The 21,171-nt window shown below is 40.9% G+C and overlaps 1 protein-coding gene across 2 annotated transcripts in view; it reads right to left on the bottom strand.

Moving 5' to 3' along the window:
- Positions 1–21,171, bottom strand: part of HIP1 (huntingtin interacting protein 1) — a 264,035-nt gene that overhangs the window by 207,529 nt on the left and 35,335 nt on the right. The window lies entirely within an intron of this gene.

Raw genomic sequence — 21,171 nt, forward strand, 5'->3', positions numbered from 1 at the left:
GTTTATGTGGACCTTTCTTTCTCTTGGGCTCGTATTTTCCTTGTGTCTTTGGTAGTCTTCATTCTCATTTGCTCCAGGTGGGTTGGGACCAATTGATGCACCTTAGATGGCTGCTCGCTAGCTTTTAAGACCGCAGATGCCACTCACCAAATTGGGATGCAGAACATTTTCTTAATAAACTTTGTTATGCCAATTGACCTAGATGTCCCCTGAAACCACGGTCCCCTGACCCTCGCCCCTGCTACTCTGTCCCTCGAAGTGTTTGGTTATATTCAGGAAACTTCTTAGCTTTTGGTTTAGTCCAGTTTTGCCGACTTCCCCTGTGTTGTGTGTTGTCCTTCCCTTCACCTAAGATAGTTCTTGTCTACTATCTAGTTAGTGAATATCCCTCTGTCTCCCACCCCACCCTCGTAACCATCAAAGAATGTTTTCTTCTGTGTTTAAACCTTTTCTTTAGTTCTTATAATAGTGGTCTCATATGATATTTGTCCTTTTGCAACTGACTAATTTCACTTAGCATAATGCCTTCCAGATTCCTCCATGTTATGAGATGTTTCACAGATTCATCGTTGTGCTTTATCGTTGCACAATATTCCATTGTGTGAAGATACCATAATTTGTTTATCCATTCATCTGTTGATGGGCACTTTGATTGTTTCCATTTTTTTCCTATTGTAAACAGTGCTGCAGTGAACATGGGAATGCATTATCTATTCGTGTAACGGCTCTTACTTCTCCAGGATATATTCCAAGTAGTGGGATTGCTGGATCATATGGTAGTTCTAATTCTAGCTTTTTAAGGAAGCAACAAATCGATTTCCAAAGTGGCTGTACCATTTTACACTCCCACAAGCAGTTTGTAAGTGTTCTGTCTCTCCGCAACCTTTCCAACATTTATAATTTTCTGTTTTTTGGATTATTGCCAACCTCGTTGGGGTGAGATGGTATCTCATTGTAGTTTTGATTTGCATTTGCCACATCTCTTTTAAAAGATTTTTTTAAACCCATAGCTGCAATTTCATACAGAAATGAGAAGAATTGTGATTCCAGTTTACATTAATAACCTTTCACCTCAGGGTTTTATGAAGAGGAAAAGATTTTATTCAGAAGAAAGTGCCACAATTCCTAATCATTTTAGACAGTTTAGGAAAGGTTGAACTGTATAGTTTGGTTATATTATAAGACAAATATTTTAATTATTTGTAATCCTTTTTTTAAAAATTTTTATAACACTTTAAGTGAAAGTTTACAAATCAGGTCAGTCTCTCATACAAAAATTTATATACACCTTTCCATGTACTCCTAGTTGCTCTCCCCCTAATGAGACAGCACACTCCTTCCCTCCACTCTCTATTTTAGTGACCATTCAGCCAGCTTCTGTCCCCCTCTGCCCTCTCACCTCCTCTCCAGACAGGAGCTACTGACATAGTCTCATGTGTCTACTTGATCCAAGAAGCTCACTCCTCACCAGTATCATTTTCTATCCTAGAGTCCAGTCCAATCCCTGTCTGAAGAGTTGGCTTTGGGAACGGTTCCTGTCTTGGACTAATAGAAGGTCTGGGGACTATGACCTCCAGGGTACTTCTTGTCTCAGTCAGACCATTAAATCTGGTCTTTTTAAGAGAATTTGAAGTCTGAATCCCACTGCTCCCCTGCTCCCTCAGGGGTTCTCTGTTGTGTTCCCTGTCAGGGCAGTCATCGGTTGTAGCCGAGCACCATCTCGTTCTTCTGGTCTCAGGATGATGCAGTCTCTGGTTTACGTGGCCCTGTCTGTCTCGTGGGCTCATAATTACCTTGTGTCTTTGGTGTTCTCTTCATTCTCCTTTCGTCCAGGTGGGTTCAGACCAATTGATGCATCTTAGATGGCCTGTAATCCTTTTGTATTATAAAAAATTTCTTGCTAATAAATCAGATTTGGTTGTGTATAACAGAAAATATCTGTGTTGACAGTCTGAAATGGCTACCAGTATTTTGTTAATAAATTAGAAAATGAAACTTTTCAGTGATTTGTTTTACTAGCATTATATTTGAGAAGGCTTATTGGTAAAGTTTGGGGATCAATCATATTGATTTAAGAATCTATGACAATTTAACAATCTATGACATGTTCTTTTGAGCTTTACCCTAACTGAAAATACAAGTGTAAATTTATACAGAATACTGTTTCACTCTAAAATATTAGGATTTGTTTATTAAATCATGTTTGATATATGACTAAAGTCACTCAAGAAGTTAAATGTCTCTAGATGTATATTTACATCAAAAAAACAGTATTAGTTTAAATTCCCTTTTTCAAGAAGAAAAAACTTGTCAATGCATAGTCAGATAAAACGGCAAACTGTTTTACTGAAAATATGCTTTTTGGGGGGAAAAGATTCATGAAGCCTTTAAGAACATTGCTTCTGCCACTCAAATGCTAAAAATTTTCATACTTTCAAAATGCCCAGGGCGTGTGTATAGGACACATTCTATGGTGAAGACTGAACCAGGTGCTTTTCTGTTGAAAAAATGTAGTCTTAAACACTTCCTGATTTTTAAATTTTAAAATCTTGTTTAACATAACTTTTATGTATCAAGATGATATTGTTTACCTTTCATTATGGAATATAAACTTGTTTATAAAAATTTATTCACTGAAAACTTTGGGTACTTTTTAATACTGACCACGACATTTGTATTATGTTGCTTTTTAATACATTTAAAATTAAACATCCAAAGGAGGGCTGTATCTCGTCTTTAAAATCACTAACTTCAGGGACATTTTATACAAATGGCAATATATTTTTAAAAAAAAATTATTGTACTTTAGATGAAGATTTACAGAGCAAACTAGTTTCTCATTAAACAATTAATACACACACACACACAAAAACACTTCGTGAATACAATTTTAATGGTTGCATAGTATTTCATCCTATGAATGTATTCATTCACATAAACTATTTGTCTCTATTACGTGTTAAACATGTTTCAAGGCATTGGGTGTATCAGAAATTACTCATCTACTTCCTGTTGAATGCTTAGGTTGTTTATAATTTTTACTATTAAACTAACACTGTGATAAACACCTTTGTGTATCCAGGGATTTTGTATATTTCAGCTTATTTTCTTGGGGTGGATTCTCAGAAGCTGAGTTACTGAGTCAAAGAGTATCAATATTTTTAAGATTCTTGACTTACTGGGCCAAACTGCTTTCCAAAAACTCCCACCAATCTGTACTTCCATTATTAGAAGAGTGTCTACTCTTTACATCCTGATAGTATTTGCTTTTGTCATTACAAAAAAGTAAAAATATCTTATGACATTAATTTGTATTTTATTTACTAATTTTTCTTGTGTTTATGGATATTTTTCTTTCTTTATAAGTCATCTATTCTATTCATGTCTAGTTATCAACTGGAATTTATGTCTTTCTTAATGCTTTGGATAAGTTCTTTGTATACTAAGGATATTTATTCTTTGGTATCTTTTTTTTTTTTTTAACCTATTGGAACCCTGGTGGCTCAGTGGTTAAGAGCTCAGCTGCTAACCAAAAGGTCTACAGTTTGAATCCACCAGCCACTCCTTGGAAACACTATGGGGCAGTTCTACTCTGTCCTACAGGGTCGCTGTAAGTTGGAATCGGCTGGATGGCAAGGGGTTTGGTTTTCTGTTTTTTTTTTTTCCTTCCTTTTTGTTCTTGCTTTTTTTTTTTTACAGCTATGGTTTTTATTCTTTTGTCAATTTTTTTTTCATCAAAATCATATAGCACACAGTTTAAAAATCAAGCAGTAAGGACAGCTTTTAATAAGCAACCAACAGTCATGTCTCCCTTTCTACTTCCCCTCAATTCCAATTTTCAGTCTCACTTTTTACCTCTTAGTACGTAGTAATAAACTCTATCTTTCCAATGAATATACTTATTTATTTACTAATTTTAAACACTGTCTAGTAATGTTCTATTGTAACAGATATAGTTCTTTTAGATATCCTACCACCCCCTTCCCTATCTTCTCAACAGTTACACAAATATTTTAGTTATATAATCACTGCATAAATTATGACTATATAAATGCCATTCAGCATAGACCCAAATTGGTAAAACTATGATTACATTTCTATTCTTGTTCAACTTCTTGTTCTTCTTGGAGTTAATAATTCCTTTGTTATTTTACTTGCATAATTTTCTACACATGTATTCTTCACTTTTTCCAAATACCCTATTATAATAAGAGATTCTGTGGGGTCCCTTGTTTCCGAGAGGCGCCCCCTCGGCGGCCTTTGCTGCTCACTTGTACTAGATCCACTTTTCCTGGATCTCATGCTCTCTTCTTTTGCTCTTGCTGAAGTACATCCTCCAGTAAAAACGATTCATGGAGAGAAAATGTTCACATCCTGTATTATCTGAAAGTATCTCTGTTCTGCCCCCTCACTTTATCAGTACTTTGGCTGGGTGATCCAGATCACTTTTCCCCAGAATGCTGAAGGCATGTGACGCCTAGCATTCAGGGTTGCTCTTGAAAAGTTCAGTGTTGTCCTAATTCTCATTCCTTTACCTGAAGCCTGTTCTTCCTCTCTGGAAGCTTGTAGAATCCACTCTCTTTAACCCTGGCATTCTAAAGTTTCACAATGCTGTGCCTTGGTGTGTCTTTCATCATTTATTGTGCTGGGCACTTTTCATCTGCAGATGTGTTTTCTGGAAAATTTTCTTGTCCTACTTCTTCCATCTCCTTTCCTCTGTTGCCTCCTTTATCTTTCTGGAAGTCCAAGTATCCCGATGTTGAACCTTCTGGAATGGTTCTCTGTGTCTCTCATCTGCTCTCCATATTTTCCTTCCCAACTTCCTGCCCTTTTTTCCTACTTGCTGAGAGGCTTCCTTGACTTTATCTTCTAATAAAATTTTGGGCTTTTTCCACAGGTTCATATTTTTGTTTTATGATATACTGTCCTCTTGAACTCTGTGAGAATACTGTCTAAAAGTTTTTAAAATTTTATTCTAAACTTGCACTGTATTTGTTTCTTGCTGATTGCTTTTTCCTGATTGTTTGTTTTAGTTCTTTTGTTCATGGTAGAGGCTTGACTTTCCTTATACACCAACTGATCCTTGGTTAGCTGTTTACATTACCAGTGAGGCTCTAAAAAGTTAACTGGAAATTCTGTGTGCATGGTGTTCATCAGCCGGCAAATTTCATTTTAAGGGAGAGTGGGCAAGGAGCCTTGAGTTTCTGCAGAGAAACGCCTTCTGATCACCTGCCTCAGAGGCAGACACTCTGTGGCTTGTACTTGGCTCTTCTCGATGGGTTGAAGGTTCCATACTTTCAGTTAATCCTTCTGTTTTCAGCACCTGCCACATTCCACCCTCTGCCACATGGAGTGTCTGAGTTAGGAGCTCCTCTGGGTCGGTTTCTCCAGCCAGATCCACAGCTGCAGGATAAATGTCTGCTGGAAATTCAGCTAGGGATGGGTGTGTTTCCCCCACTCCAACGTGCTGCCTCCAAACTCAAGCCTCTCTGAGCCCTGCCGATCCCATCAGCTCTCCCCTGTCTGCGTCCCTTCTCTTCCTTCCAAAATGTGTTGAAATGTCTTATTTGAAAACAATTCCTCTCTCATTCTCTTTGTCCTTGTAAAAAAAAAAATTTTTTTTTGATAATTTTTATTTCCTTACTTTATCTGAAACCTTTATTTCTGCTACTTTATCTAAAACTTTTTGTTGTTTTCTGACATATTTCTTGATCACATAAATCAATGTTTTTTTCCACTGTGATAAAATTATGACTACTTTAAAACTCAGAGGTCCTCCCTAGCCCAAAATCCTTCCTTCTACCTTACTCAATGTTTTGGTTTTTATTAATGGTTCAATTTTCTTTTCGCCTCAAATTTAACTTTTTGATCTATCTGGAATTTATTAGGCATGCAACGCAAAATGATGATCTAAAATATCCTCTTTTCCCCACAAACACCTAACCAAACTGACCTCATCCAATTTATTAAACGATCTTTCTATTCCTCATTGACTTGTGAGGTCACCTTTACCATATAACAAATTTAGATATGTATAGGGATATGTTTCTGATCTATTTATTCTGTTCCACTGGTTTGTTTATACTTGTCATTAACTGAGTCACTGTTTTAATAATTAAAATCTGTTTTGATATCTAGTTGGGCAAGTTTGTCCTCACTAAGATCTTTTTTCAAAGCTTTAAAATTGTTCTCATTCTTCCAGATAAACTTCAGAACAATTTAACAAGTTTCAAAAAAAAAAAAAATCTATTGGAGTTTTGATTACAAATGGGATAAGTATAAATTATAATAGGAAAACATGACATCATTACAAATTCCATAGTTTACGTCCAGAAACAGGGTATGTCTCTCCATTAATTCATCTGCTTTTATCTCAGTAAAGTTCTAGTATTTTTATCAGGGTCAGTCTATCTAAGACACCCCCCAAGTGACTCTTTCCCCTTCACCCTACTTTGCATTTATAGTATTCATCATTATAATAAGAATTTTAAAGCAGCTAACATTTAGAGGGCTCACTGAATGCCAGGCACTGTCCTAAGCACTTTGTCAACATTATCTCACTAAATTCTTGCAACAGTATGAGTAGGTACCTATTATCCACCACCCGCCTGTGAGTCTGTCATACTGTGTGTTGCTTTGATGCTAGAAGCTATGCCACCAGTATTTAAAATACCAGCAGGGTCACCCCATGGTGGACAGGTTTCGCAGAGCTTCTAGACTAAGACAGACTAGGAAGAAAGGCCTGGTGATCTATTTTTAAAAATTAGCCAACGAAACCCCTATGGATTACAACACAATATTGTCTCATACAGCTGGAAAATGAGCCCCCTAGGTTGGAAGACCTTCAAAAAACATAGTGGCTCCAACAATGGAGTCGAGCATACCAACGATTGTGAAGATGGTGCAGAACTGGGCAACATTTCGTCCCATTGTGCATGTGGTCGTCATGAGTCACAGCCAACTGGACAGTAACTAACAGCAACGGCAACAACACCACCTATTCATCCATTTTACACATGAAGAAACTGAGCCACAGAGAGATCAGGTCAACAGTCCAAGGTAGTAAGCGGTAGAAACAGGTTTCAAACCCAGACGATTTGCTCCAGAACCCAAGTGCTTATCTAAAATCTGTATTTTTACTATTCAGCTATAAAAAGGAATGAGGAAGCCTTTTACTCACCAATATGAAAACACTGCCAAGATATTTTGTTAAGTGAAAAAACAAGATTCTGAACTATCATTCGTATTAAAAAAGGGGGGAGGGGCAATAGTCCAATATGTTTGTATTTGCTTGCATATGAAAAGGAAATATTTGAATGGACACAATAAGCAATAGGAGTTCTCTCTTGGACTTGAATAGGAACTAGGTGGTTGAGGGACAGAGGTGGGAGGGAGCCTTTTCCCTTTATGTTTTTAAATTTTTTGAACCAAGTAAATGTGTTATCTATTTTTAAAAAATTAAGTAGATTTGAAAAATTTAAAATAAAATATATAGCAAACACTCAGTAAATATATTTTGGAAGCGACTGGAGATTTCACAGATTATTATAAAGGTCCTTTATGGAGGTGCTGCTTTAGTTGGCAAGATCTTTTTCTACTATGCTTTCAAGCTGGTCACTGATATATGGGAAAATACATTATCTAATTTTACGTATTTGCCTCACTCCCAGTACTTTTATTTCTTATACTGAACTTGCTTATTAATTCTAATACTTTTCCAATGGGCTCTCCCGGGTTTTCAGTGGATACAGCAGGGGTCTAGGCTGGTTATAGGTACAGGAAAAGAAAACCGGGAACAGTGAGGACTGTGGTGTAGGAAAGAATGTGTTCTCCATATAAAGACATTAAGTTCCAATTTTTTAAAAACACAGCGTGGGCCAAACAAAACAAGTCCACAGAAAAATGCAGCCCTTGGGATGCCAGCCTGTGACCTCTGCTGGAGAGTATGTACCCTTTGTGCGTGCTTTTCTTCCTCTGCCCCTGCTGGTCCCCTGTGGCCTTCCTCCAGGCCCACCTGCTGCTAGAAGCCTTTCTGCTCCTCCAGGCTGCCCTGTGCTCCTCTTCCCCACGGCTGTCAGGTTTAAAATCACTGCCAGCCACAGGGTAACAGTGAGTTCTTAAATAAGCAACTGGAGACAGCAACCCTGCCTTCCTAGGCTCTTACCGCTCATCTGGCATCCTCTTTAGCACAGTAGATTGCAATGCCTGTTCAGTCCATCCGCTCCTCCTGTGGTTCAGGGGCAACATGAAGGCAGCAATCAAGTCTGATTCACCCCTGGGCTGGCGCCTGGGATTTCAGGAGCTTGGGAAACTTCATCTGCTGTATGATGAACACTGTTGAGGGCAGGTTTCCTCTTTGATGGGGCATTTGACTAACCCACTTTATTCAGGACCCTGACAGACCTTTGTGGGGCAAGCCAAAGGACATGACAGGATCCCTGCCCTCGAGGGACCAGAAAGAACATCCATGAAAGTAGTAGGATTTGTTCTTTATACTTAGTTCTTAGCACAGTGTCTGGCACACAGCAAGCCTTCAAAAACACATTTGTTGGTTGACCGACACAAAACTTATCATCCAAAGAATCACCCAAAAAACAGCCACAGCAGAGACAAAAGGCAACACATGAGGAAAACCAACAAGAAGGGGCTTCGGGTAAGGGCTCTCATGGGGTATGGTGACGGCAGAAGTGTCCTCATAGGCCCTTACTGAGAGGAAATTTTTAACACTTTCACCCCAAACTAAGAATGATTGTTGTAACCGCTCCTGAGCCTCCGAGAACATCCACATTTCATTCTCAGAAAAACTCCACCATATAGGGTTGTCCTCATTTTTGAGATGAGGAAATGGAAACTCATGGAGAAGTTAAACAACTTGCCCAAGATCGCATAGGGGACGTGCCCTCCTGCCAGAGCACCGATCTTTGGACTCTTCTATCCAGTGTTCCTACCTGAGAGATTCTAGGTAGAAACGTGAAGAGAGGTGGCAGGAATTTGAATTATCTAGCCTACAGAGGAGAAGCCTGGGTGTTAGTTCCTGTCCCACTGCACTGTGATGGAGCCTGAGGAGACAACAGTTAAGAAAGCTGATTTCTCCTATGCTCATGGAGCCCCCATTCGGATTTGGGGGAGGAGGAGAAGTCAGGTGATGAACAGATAAACAAGATAATCCTACCCAGTGAGAAGGTTAAAAAGAAAATACAATGAACTGATGAGCTACAGAGTGAGGGAATGGCTTCTTTGAGGAGTTGGAGGAAGCACCTTTAAAGAGGTGGCAATATGGTGAGAGCACAGGACAAGGAGCCAGCCACGTAGGGATCTGGGAGGAAAGTGCTGCAGGTAGAGGGACCAGCCAGACACAAAGGCTCTAGGATGAGGGTGAGACGCAAAGGTTCTAGGATGGGAGCAAGAGTGGCAGAAGGGCCAGAGAAGCCGAAGCACAGTGAGCAAGATGAGGCTGGCAAGGGTAGCAGGGCAGCTGGTAGAGGAGGGTTTTTCATTTACTTAAGGAAGGCAGATTTTATTCTAAGCAATTATGAGACCACTAGAAGGTTTTAAGCAATGGTGAAATAATCTGACTTACGTTTGTTAAAAATCTCTCTGGCTGCTATGTAGAACATTACTAGTAGGGAGTTAAGCCTTCTGATAAAGACAGCAGACTGAGCTAACATACAGAAGACCTCTCTCCCCCAAGTATGTGGACATGAGTTTGAAAGCATCTCCAGGTACTAGAAAGTCACTGCAGCAAATGGGAGTCAAAGCCACATGCCAGTGCATAACAAACCAGGTGTCTGCTGTGAGAGCCTGCAGTTGAGACCAACCGTGCGCATCAGTGATTTGGAACTCAGCTCCTGCCAAAGGTGTCAGCCCCGGGCCTTTGGTGAAGAGAGTAGAGAGAAGCCAGAGCCTCTGACCATGGCAGGTAGTGCACTTCCCCTTACTGGGAAAGACACAACTGGGAAAGACATGATGTACCCCTAAATAAGAATGATTTTTGTAACCTCTACCAAGGCTCTGAAAATATTCATATTTCTTTCTCACAAAAACTAAAAAAAAAAAAAAAAAAGGACAAGTGTGCCAAGTTTCCCTACTGCCCATGTAGTATGGAAGCCCTGTCCTGGAAAACCAACTGACAATTGACCCAAACACTTTGAGTGACAGAGTAGCAGGGGCGGGGTCTGGGGAACCATGGTTTCAGGAGATATCTATGTCAACTGGCATAACAAAGTGTATTAAGAAAACGTTCTGCATCCCACTTTGGTGAGTGGCGTCTGGGGTCTTAAAAGCTAGCAAGCGGCCATCTAAGATCCATCAGTTGGTCCCAACCCACCTGGACCAAAGGAGAATGAAGAACACCAAAGACACAAGAAAAATATGAGCCCAAGAGACAGAAACGGCCACATAAACCAGAGACTCCACCAACCTGAGAACAGAAGAACTAGATGGTACCCAGCTACCACCAATGACTGCCCTGACAGGGACCACAACAGAGAGCCCAACAGAGCAAAAGAAAAGTGGGGTGCAGAACTCAAATTCTAGTAAAAAGACCAGACTTATGGTCTGAGTCTGGAAAGACCCTAGTAGACAGGTCCCTGGACTCTCTGTTAGCCCAAAACTAAAACCATTCGTGAAGCCAACTCTTCAGACAAAGAACAGACTGGATTATAAGACATAAAATACTTGTGGAGAGTGTGTTTCTTAGCTCAAGTAGATACATGAGACTAAATGGGCAGCTCCTGTCCAGAGGTGAGATGAGAAGGCAGAAAGGGACAGGAGCTGGTTGAATGGACACAGGAAATACAGGGTGGAAAGGAGGAGTGTGCTGTCACATTATAGGGAGAGCAACTAGGGTCACATAATAATGTGTGTATAAATCTTGTATGAGAAACTAAGTTGAACTGTAAACTTTCACTTAAATAACAATTAAAAAAAAATTGACTCAAATGCAGTGAACCTGTAGGGCCCAGCAGAGGCAGCTATCAAACCGTCCCAATGCACACCTTCTTAACATAGGCCACACGCAGTATTCCACAGATTATAATTCCCACCAAAGATGATCTCACAGACAAAAATTACAAATGATACAGGAAAAACCAAATGCTATATAAGCAGCAGATTCAAAAAAGAGAGTGAAAGCATACCCCAGGAACTATAAATAACAGTCCCTATATGCAAAGATTTTAAAGTAAAAATGTTTAACATGTTCAAAGAGATGAAGAAAGTAGGAACCATAAAGCAAAAACAAAACATTGTGGAAAACAAAAAAGTGGGCTTTAAAAAGAGAAGTAGAAATTCTAGAAACCAAAGAATAGATTTAGAAACAGCTAAAGAGAGAATTATGAATAGGAAGATGAGTCTGAGGAAATCATCCAGCATACAGCACAGAAGGAAAAACAGACAGGAAATTTGAAAGAGGAATTAAACAGAGAGCAGAATGAGAAGTTCCACAATGCATTTAATAGGAATCACAGAAGGAAGAATAAAGAAAAAAACCAGAGGCAATATCAGTGGTAATGGCTGAGAAATTTCTAGAATTAGAATAAAAGCTAAAACAAGTCACAAAAAGGATAAGGTAAAATATCCAGGGCACATAGCATATCACTACAGTAAAAGAAAACTCTTGAAAGCTGCAAGACAGAAGAGGATTATCCAAAAACTATTAGACTAGCGAAGTACCAGAAGACATTGGAATAATAGCTCTAAAGTGCTGAAGAAACGGAACTAAGAGTGCAGTGAGAAGGCAGCAGGATCCTAACCCTGTTCCATCTGCTACTGTCTCCACCTTGTATCCCAGCAGCTCACGCAACATGAGGGGGAGTGTCCAGGCTGCCAACTTTGGGAAAACTTTTATAATGGTACCCACAGGCACCTGGTACTATTCTCCCAGCTGTGTCCACAGTCACTGCTTACATCCAAGACGACAAGGAGGACAGTCAGTTCTGATGAATAGACATTTAAGGAGAAACCCCTAAAAGGTCAGCAAATAGTCGCTTATATGATCTTTCATCTCCCTATCAGAACTGCACACTATCTGTGCCAATATCCTCGCATTAGTTTCCTACAGCTGCTGTAATGAAGTACCACAAACTAGGGGTTGTAAAACAACAGAACTTTATTCTCCCACAGTTCTAGAGGCTAAAAGTTCAAAATCAAGGTGTTGGAAAGGTTGGTTCCTAGTGGAGGTTCTGAGGACAATCTGTTCCATGCCTCTCCCCTAGCTTTTGGTGGCTGTGGGCAATCCTTGACTTTTCTTGGCTTGTAAACATATCGTTCCAATCTCTGCCTCCATCATCACATGGCATTCTCCCTGTGTGTCTCTAAATCTTTTTCTCCTTATAATTGCACCAGTCATTGGATTACTGAAAGATTGGCAATTCGAACCCACCAGCAGCTCTGTGGAAGAAAGACCTGGTGATCTGTTCCTATAAAGACTCCAGCCTAGAAAACCCTATGGGACAGTTCTACTCTGTCACATGGGGTTGCTATAAGTCGGAAATCGACTCAACAGCACCCAAGTGCAAAAACTGATCCAGTGTGACCTCATCTTAAATTGATAACAACAGCAAAGACTCTATTTCAAAATACGGTCACATTCATAGTCACTAGGGGTTAGGAATTCAACATATCTTTTTGGGGGATACAATTTAATCTAGTACAATCCTGCTAGGGAAGGTCTGGAATTTCCCAATAACTGTTAATGTGCTGTGGGTATAATGCATGAGATACCAAATCCTGTGTTATCAGGACATTCCTCACAAAAGACGTAGGAGTTACAATAGTTTAAGATTCTGGGCTCTGATGTCCTCTACGTGTGAATGAACTGTCTCCAAACTTAAGCTAGAACATCAGTTGAGTAACTTTTTAGTAAAGTATTACGACCACCTTGCTTTTGGCTTTTTAACACTAACATCAATAAATCATGAAGTCTGTGAACTGATCTCAAAAAAAGTATCAATAAAATTTGGTTATAACAGAGAAGAAAAAAACATGGTGAAATGTAGGTATCTTTAGACATAAAAAGACTAAGAGAATTTACTGTGCGGAGCTTCTTAGAGAAAGAGCTACTTGTTTCTTTCCCAAAGAGATACAAGTCCAGCCCCAAAGGAAGTTCAGAACTCCTAGAGTTGTCCTATTTATATTCTAGAAGGGACATTTGAGGAAAAAAATAATACCCTGTTTCCTACTGTCTTGACATTATCCTGACCAGTCCATCAACCCAACATGGAGGCCAGGGGAGAGTACAGAAGGCAAGCTGCCCACCCCCACAGAAGGCCCTGGGATGCCACTGGGACCACAGTGATCGCAATTTCAGTCGGAACCTCTCTCTGACAAATGAACCCTTTCTCGGCCTCTGTATCTGCAACTCTCTTTTCATCAGTCAAGATGCCAGGGCCCATCCTACTCTGGCTTCTTCCACCTTTGTCATCTACTGCTCATCAACTAGTACTTGTGATGCTACGAGAAAGTGAGGGGAAAGCAAGCCTCTCTCAGGGTGGGTTCCCCAATTCAGCCCCCTGCCGGCCCTGGGGGGTGGGAGGCAGATGGGGTGGGTGAATTCCTGAATCCTGTCCCAGGCCAGTCTGCCAGAGTGGCTCTCACGGACACGGCCTCCCCCCCACCCCACCCAGCACAGCCCTCCTGGGCTTGGCAAGCAGGGCATACTTGTCAGAGGACACTCTCCAGGGCAGGAGGTATTTTTAAATAGTGATGAATAGGAATTATCAAGAAATGAATGCCTGGTAACGGAAACCTAAACCCTAAGCCCCAAGCTGATGACAGTCCCAGGAGGTCTACCTGGTAACTCCAAAATTAAGTCACGGACACCAGACCATTGCTCTGCTCTCTGCAGCCCTGCGGAAATCCTGGTGTAACTTTGTTTTTCTTTCCAGAAAAAAAAAAAAGTTATTTTCCCCTCCTTCCCTGTTCAGACATAACATCATCAACATAGCTCTTTAAATATCTTTGCTGAGAGACTATATTTAGCTACTGGGCCCTCAAAATGAGCCTGATTTCCTGTGGCAAAAAGTTCTCAGCAGCAAGGAGAGAGGCCAGGAGAATTCCGAGGCACTAAAGCTTGATAAGTTCCAACAGTCCAAGAAAAGGAGCTGATTGCTTTTTCTGGATAGGCGACTGGCATCCAAAATAAAACAGAACAAAGCAAAAAAATCAAACTCATTGATTTTGGGTTGATTCCGACCCAATGAGGCAGAGTAGAGCGGTCCCATAGGGTTTCCAATGCTGTGAATCTTTACGGAAGCAGATTGCCACATCTTTCTCCTGTGGAGCAACTACTGGGTTCGAACTGCTGACCTTTCGGTTAATGACTAAGCATTTAACCACTGTGCCACAAGGGCTCCTTGGCACCCAAGATAGAGGGGAGTAAATCATAACAAAAGGTGTGTTTGGCTTGAACTCTTCCAAAGTCATCCTGTCATACCAAAGCGTGGTACATATGTGATACACAGCCCTCTTCAGAGAGGCAAGAAAGGCATCTGTTTATTCATTTATTCACTCACTCACTCATTCATTCACTCAGTCATCCACTCATTCGTCTACTTATTTACTCCCTCACTTATCTATCTACTCACTCATTTATTCATTCATTGATTCAACATATTTTTTTCAGGGGCCCTATGTGTAAAGTCCTGTGGTCTACACACCAGGCACACAATCATGTAATAAGAAGGCCATCCCTAGAAAGGGCTCTTGGAAAGACACAAAGTGAGAGCCATGGGGAATCTGGAGGGTAGGGGATACTTCGACTGAGAGCATTAGGAAAGGCTTCAAGGGGAGAGGAACCAACAACCAGCATTCACTGGACCCTCTCATTCAGCCCACTCAGTGAGCCAGAACGTCAGTATATTATCCCATATTACAGATGAATAATTTCCCCAAGGTCCCCCCAAGATAATAAGTAACAAAAGTCGAGCTGGAATTAAGACCACCTGACTGCAAAGTCTCTCCACTACCCATGCTACGTCTACTGCAACAGGTAGAGTCTGACAGAAACGTCCCTGCTACACAGCATCAAAGGTTCTACCGCATTTCTGCCACCAAGACTTAGGGCGTGGCAGCTTCCTACAACAACTACTAAAGGAGCTTGACATTGTAACACTTCTCCAATCCTGCTAGGAAGCTGGCCAAGTCAGTTTTAAAAAGCCAAGCACTCCCTCTTCGGAGGAGATACCAGACCCTCTCCCTCCACTGACACAGCTCAGATGATTCACTTTCCTACCTCACAAACTACCATGTCCTTCCTGTCCCTGTGGCTTTTGTGAGTCTTTAGTTTCTGCAGGGATAAGAGGCCTCACGGGGAAAGGGAACACACATTCACAGAACTCTGACTAAGGGTTTGCCGAGAAATGTGCCATTCTTTTTTTAATCGTTTTCTTTTGAGGTAATTTTAGACTTACGGAAGAGTTGCAAAAATAGTACAGAATTCCTGTACACTCTTCACTCAACTTCCTATTATATTAATATACAACCATAGAAAAATTCATCAAAACTAAGAAATTAACCTCGGTACAATACTATTAACTATTATACTACTTTCAAAAAATCAGCCACTGAAATCCTTAGGAACCACAGTTCTTGACTGACATATGTGGGGTTGCCATGAGTCAGGACTGACTCAATGGATGGATGGATATTACAAAATTAATTTGAATTTTCCACTATTGTCCTTTGCAGGATCCCACCCTGCATTTACTTGTCATGCCTCCTTAGTCTCTCCAATCTGTAATACTTCCTTAGTTTTTCCTGATCTTTCACGACCTGGATGCTTTTGTAGCTTTCTGGGTTTGTCTGTCTGATGTTTTCCATAATTAGACCAAGGTTATGTACTTTTGGCAAGAAAACCGCAGAGGTGATTGGCCCATCTTAGGGCATCACATCTGGGGCCATTCATTTTAAAACACTGTCTTCTTGAGTTTCCCTGTATCCTCAGGGCAACCCTGTGAGACAGGTATTACAATCCTCACTGTACAGATCAGGAAACTGAGGCCAAAGAGGTTTAGGCATTTGTTCAAGATCACAGAGGTGGTAAGCAGCAGAAATGGGATTTGAACCCAGTTCTGTCCTTTGCATCTTTCTATTACACACCAAGCTGCTACTTCAAAATTCTTTCTGGTTTTAAATAATTCATCATGACCATTACTGAACAGGAAGCTGGGCTTAGACGGTTAATCTCTATCGTCATTCCTAGTCCAACAAATAGTGAATAATATGGATAACAGCTAACATTTATCAAGCACCTACTATTTGCCTGGCATGGTTCTTCATCTTTTATATACATAATGTCTCATCAAATGCTGCCAGCAATGCAAATGGAGTAGATACTACAGGGGCCCAATCCCTTATTCCAAACTCCCAGAGCCAGGTGTGTTTTTGGAATTTAGAATTTTGGGGTCGGGGCAACGCACTCTCATCAAACACAGTAATATTTCTGCAGCATAACTAGTCATACTAAAGTGGACACATAAAGACCGTAAATAACCTCAAGACAAGTGGAAGTCAGGTACCAAACTGTGAAAAGAACTTTCGTTTTTCAGAGTCTAGGGGATTTCAAAATTGTGAATAAGGAACTGTGTGATTATGTAGTCGTCGCTGGGTGGTGCAGATGGGTAATGCATTAGGCTGCTAGCCAAGGTTCAGGTCCACCCAGAGGTGCCTTGGAAGAAAGGCCTGGTGATCTACTTCTGAAAAACCAGCCATTGAAAACTCTATGGAGCACAGTTCTATCCCAACACCCATGGGATTGCCAAGAGTTGGAAATGATTTAGTGGCAACTGGTTTTATGATTATGTAACGTAATTTTCAAATGAGGAAACTGAGGCTCAGAGAGGCCTCACACCAGTCATCAATCAGGCCTGCACCAAAGTTTAAGGCAGAAAAGTGGCTGGGAATCTACTGCTGGCATTTGAGACTTTCCTGTCACTTGGCTTATATTTTCCATTTCCTATGACAGATAAGCCAAAGTACGACCTTGAATATATCCCACCTGAATTTAGAGACCATCTCAAGAAGAGATTTGACACATTGCACGCTAATGACCAAAGACCAGAAAAGTTGTGGAATGACATCAAGGACATCATACACGAAGAAAGCAAGAGCTCATTAAAAATATAAGAAAGAAAGAAATGCGAAAATGGATGTCAGAAGAGACTCTGAAACTTGCTCTTGAACATAGAGTAGCTAAAGCGAAACGAAAAAATGAAGTAAAAGAGCTAAACAGAAGATTTCAAAGGGCATCTCGAGAAGACAAAGTAAAGTATTATGATGACATGTGCAAAGACCTGGAGATAGAAAACCAAAAAGGAAGAACACACTCAGTATTTCTCGAGCTGAAAGAACTGAAGAAAAATTTCAAGCCTCAAGTTGTAATACTGAAGGATTCTACAGGGAAAATATTAATTGACACAGGAAGCACCAAAAGAAGATGGAAGGAATACACAGAGTCATTATACCAAAACAATTGGTCGACGTTCAACCATTTCAGCAGGTAACATATGATCAGGAACCAACGGTACCGAAGAAAGAAGTCCAAGCTGCACTGAAGGCACTGGCGAAAAACAAGGCTCCAGGAGTTGACGGAATATCAATTGAGATATTTCAACAAATGGATGCAGCTCCAGAAATACTCACGTACCTATGCCAGAAATTTGGAAGACAGCAACCTGGCCAACTGACTGGAAGAGATCCGTATTTATGCCTATTCCCAAGAAACGTGATTCAACCGAATGCAGAAATTATTGAACAGTATCATTAATAACACATGCAAGCAAAATTTTGCTGAAGATTATTCAAAAACGGCTGCAGCAGTATACTGACAGGAACTGCCAAAAATTCAAGCTGGATTTAGAAGAGGACACGGAACCAGGGATATCACTGCTGATGTCAGATGGATCCTAGCTGAAGCAGAGAATACCAGAAAGATGTTTACCTGTGTTTTATTGAGTATTCTAAGGCATTCAACTGTGTGGATCATAACAAATTATGGATAACATTGTGGAGAATTGGAATTCCGAAACAATTGTGCTCATGAGGAACCTATACATGGATCAAGAGGCAGTCATTTGAACAGAACAAGGAGATACTGATTGGCTTAAACTCAGGAAAGGTGTGTGTCAGAGTTGTGTCCTTTCACCACACCTACTCAATGTGTATGCTGAGCAAATAATCCAAGAAGCTGGACTGTATGAAGAAGAATGCAGCATCAGGATTCGAGGAAGACTCATTAACAACCTGCGTTATGCAGGTGACACAACCTCGCTTGCTGAGAAGGAAGGGGACTTGAAGCACTTATGATGAAGATCAAAGACCATAGCCTTCAGTGTGGATTACAATTCAACATAAAGAAAGAAAAATCCTTGCAACTGGAGCACTAAACAACATCATGAGAAAAGATTGAGGTTGTCAAGGATTTCATTTTACTTAGATCTACAATCAGCACCCATAAAGTAGCAGTCAAGATATCAAAAGACACGTTGCACTGGGCAAATCTGCTGCAAAAAAACCTCTTTAGGGAAAGTGTTAAAAAGCAAAGATGTCACCTAGAGGACTAAGGTGTGCCTGACTCAAGCCATGGTGTTTTTAATCACCTCATATGCATGTGAAAGCTGGACGATGAATAAGGAAGACTGAGGAAGAGTTGACATCTTTGAATTGTGGTGCTGGCAAAGAATACTGAATACAGCATGGACTGCCAAAAGAACAAACAAATCTGTCTTTGAAGAAGTACAACCAGAATGCTCCTTAGAAGCAAGGATGGTGAAACTTCGCCTCACGTACTTTGGACATGTTATCAGGAGGGATTGTCCCTGGAAAAGGACATTATGCTTGGTAGAGGGTCAGTGAAAAAGAGGAAGACCCTCAACGAGATGGACTGATGCTGGCTGCAACAATGGGCCCAAGCATAGCAACAAATGGAAGATGGTGCAGGACCAGGCAGTGTTTTCTTATGTTGTGGATGGGGCCACCATGAGTTGGAACCAACTTGACGGCACGTAACAACAACATGACAGATGACGTTCTAAAAATGTTCAACTGGCACTCAGAATAAATGAAAACAAATACTTTTCAAATTTCCCAGGCTCCAAGGTGCCCCTAAGCCAGGGCACAGTGAGATAAGCTAGACCTCCACCATCATCATTATGATAGTTATTTTGGCTCCAGGCATTAGAGGGAAGTTTTTTCTCCTCCCACAGAAACATCGTTAATGCAGACAGATTGGTTCAGTCCATTCAGCCCCAAGTTCTGCCTCTAACTAAGCCCCCAAAAGGGGTCTGTCTGTGAGAGGTCCAGGTCACTCTATGACATACAGACACCTTTAACAACTCAGATTTTTCTTCATTATGTGTCACAGCTAAATATTCTATAAATTGACCCAAACTCTTTATAGCCCTATAAACATGCTTAGCCTATTCTATTTCTTGGGTTAGAAGTGCCTTATAATTACTTTCCAGTTGAGACATTTGGGAAGAAAAGTTCCAAACAGCAACAGTCATCACCAATCTACATTGTTTTCATGATGCCTTTCTGCCTACAAAGCCCTTTCCCATTCAACTTGACCAAGGACCTAGTGTGGAAAGTGATGGAATACCTATTGTTAAGTGGCGATTTACACATCGGAGGGATAGTTGAGGATAAATTAATGATAAATACACAGAAACCCAAGCAAACAATCACTCCAGGAATAACAAAAATGTACACAGGAAAGTAAAATATATCAAAGTACACTAGAGCAGCTCAGCTGCCTCTAGCATTTACATGGTCGTAATAAAGTTAACACTAAACATAAAGTTAGAACTCTGAAAGGATGGAGAGGGGACGTGCACATCTGTCATGGGGATGGGGGCCTGCATGAAATGAGAGCTAGACCCTTCTCTTCCACAGAGGGAGGTTAATGATAATGGCTAAAACCGAAGCAGCGAAGGGAATTGCAACTGGTTGCTTCTGGGAAGCGGGAAACGGTTAGGGAGAAGGGACAGAGCTGGGTTGGGAGGCTGCTGCTTTTGGGTAACTATACAACTCCTATAACTATGTACATGTGTAAGTTTAATGAAAATAAAATCCAAAACAAAATACCAAGATCACACAACTGGTAACAGGCAGTGCTACGACTCAAACCCCAGTGACCTTGGAGCCAGTGTTTTTCCCAGTCCATCTGCACCTGGCTTCAGCCTTTGTCTCTCCAGACTGGACAGCTCTCTCCACACCCCCCACTATCATTTTCGCTGTCATCTCTGATCCAGCCCTGTGCCACAATGTCTCTCCCGAGACCTCAGAACCAGAAATGCACAGATTCTTCCAACACACAGTCCACCCAAGGCCCTGCACAAAGGTGGATCAGTGTGCTCAGATCATGGTCCATTTAAACACCTCCTGAGATGTCCCGGATTCTGCATACCACCATCCGAAACAGCAAACCCAGTGCATGTCCTCTCCCAGATGACACTCAAGCCAGGCCTTAAAAACAGGGAGCAAATGAACCAGGAAGGCTCATTCATTTACTTCAACAACATCTGCGCATCTCCTCCATGCCAAATAGTACACTAGCTCCCAAAACTTCACGTTACTAAGTACTAGCACAAGAATAAATAAGAGCTGAGACTTCTGAGCGCTCGCTATATATAAGGTAGTGTGCTAAGCACTTTTCATTTACTGTATCACTGAATCCTTTCAATAACCCTGTAAGGTAGATATGGAGCCCTGGTGGAGCAATGGTTAAGCTTTCAGCCACTAACCTAAAAGTTGGTGGTTCAAACCCACCAGTGGCTCCACAAAATACCTGGCAATCTGATCCCATAAAGATGACTGCCTAGGGAAACCCTGTGGGGAAGTTCTACTCTGTCCTGTAGGGTCACCATGAGTTGGAATCAACTCGACAGCATACAATAACACAAGGTAGATATTTTTATTACTGTAAACGCTCTTTCAACAGATCTCTAATTAACTGACTCAGATTCACTGGTGCTGACCAGCATCTCTGGATGGATCACCTTTGGAGCAGACAGGTAAACTGTCTGGCTTCCAAGTCCGTGCTTTTAACTTCTATAAGGTCTTGGGTCACAACACTGATCCAGATGCAAGTCTGGGTCTGCCTCTATCTGGGCACTGACTTGATGTTTGAGCCCTGGACGAGTTATTTATCTTTTTTAATCATTAATTTCCTTT

Source organism: Elephas maximus, chromosome 12 (genome assembly GCF_024166365.1).
Source record: "Elephas maximus indicus isolate mEleMax1 chromosome 12, mEleMax1 primary haplotype, whole genome shotgun sequence".
Lineage (NCBI taxonomy): Eukaryota > Metazoa > Chordata > Mammalia > Proboscidea > Elephantidae > Elephas > Elephas maximus.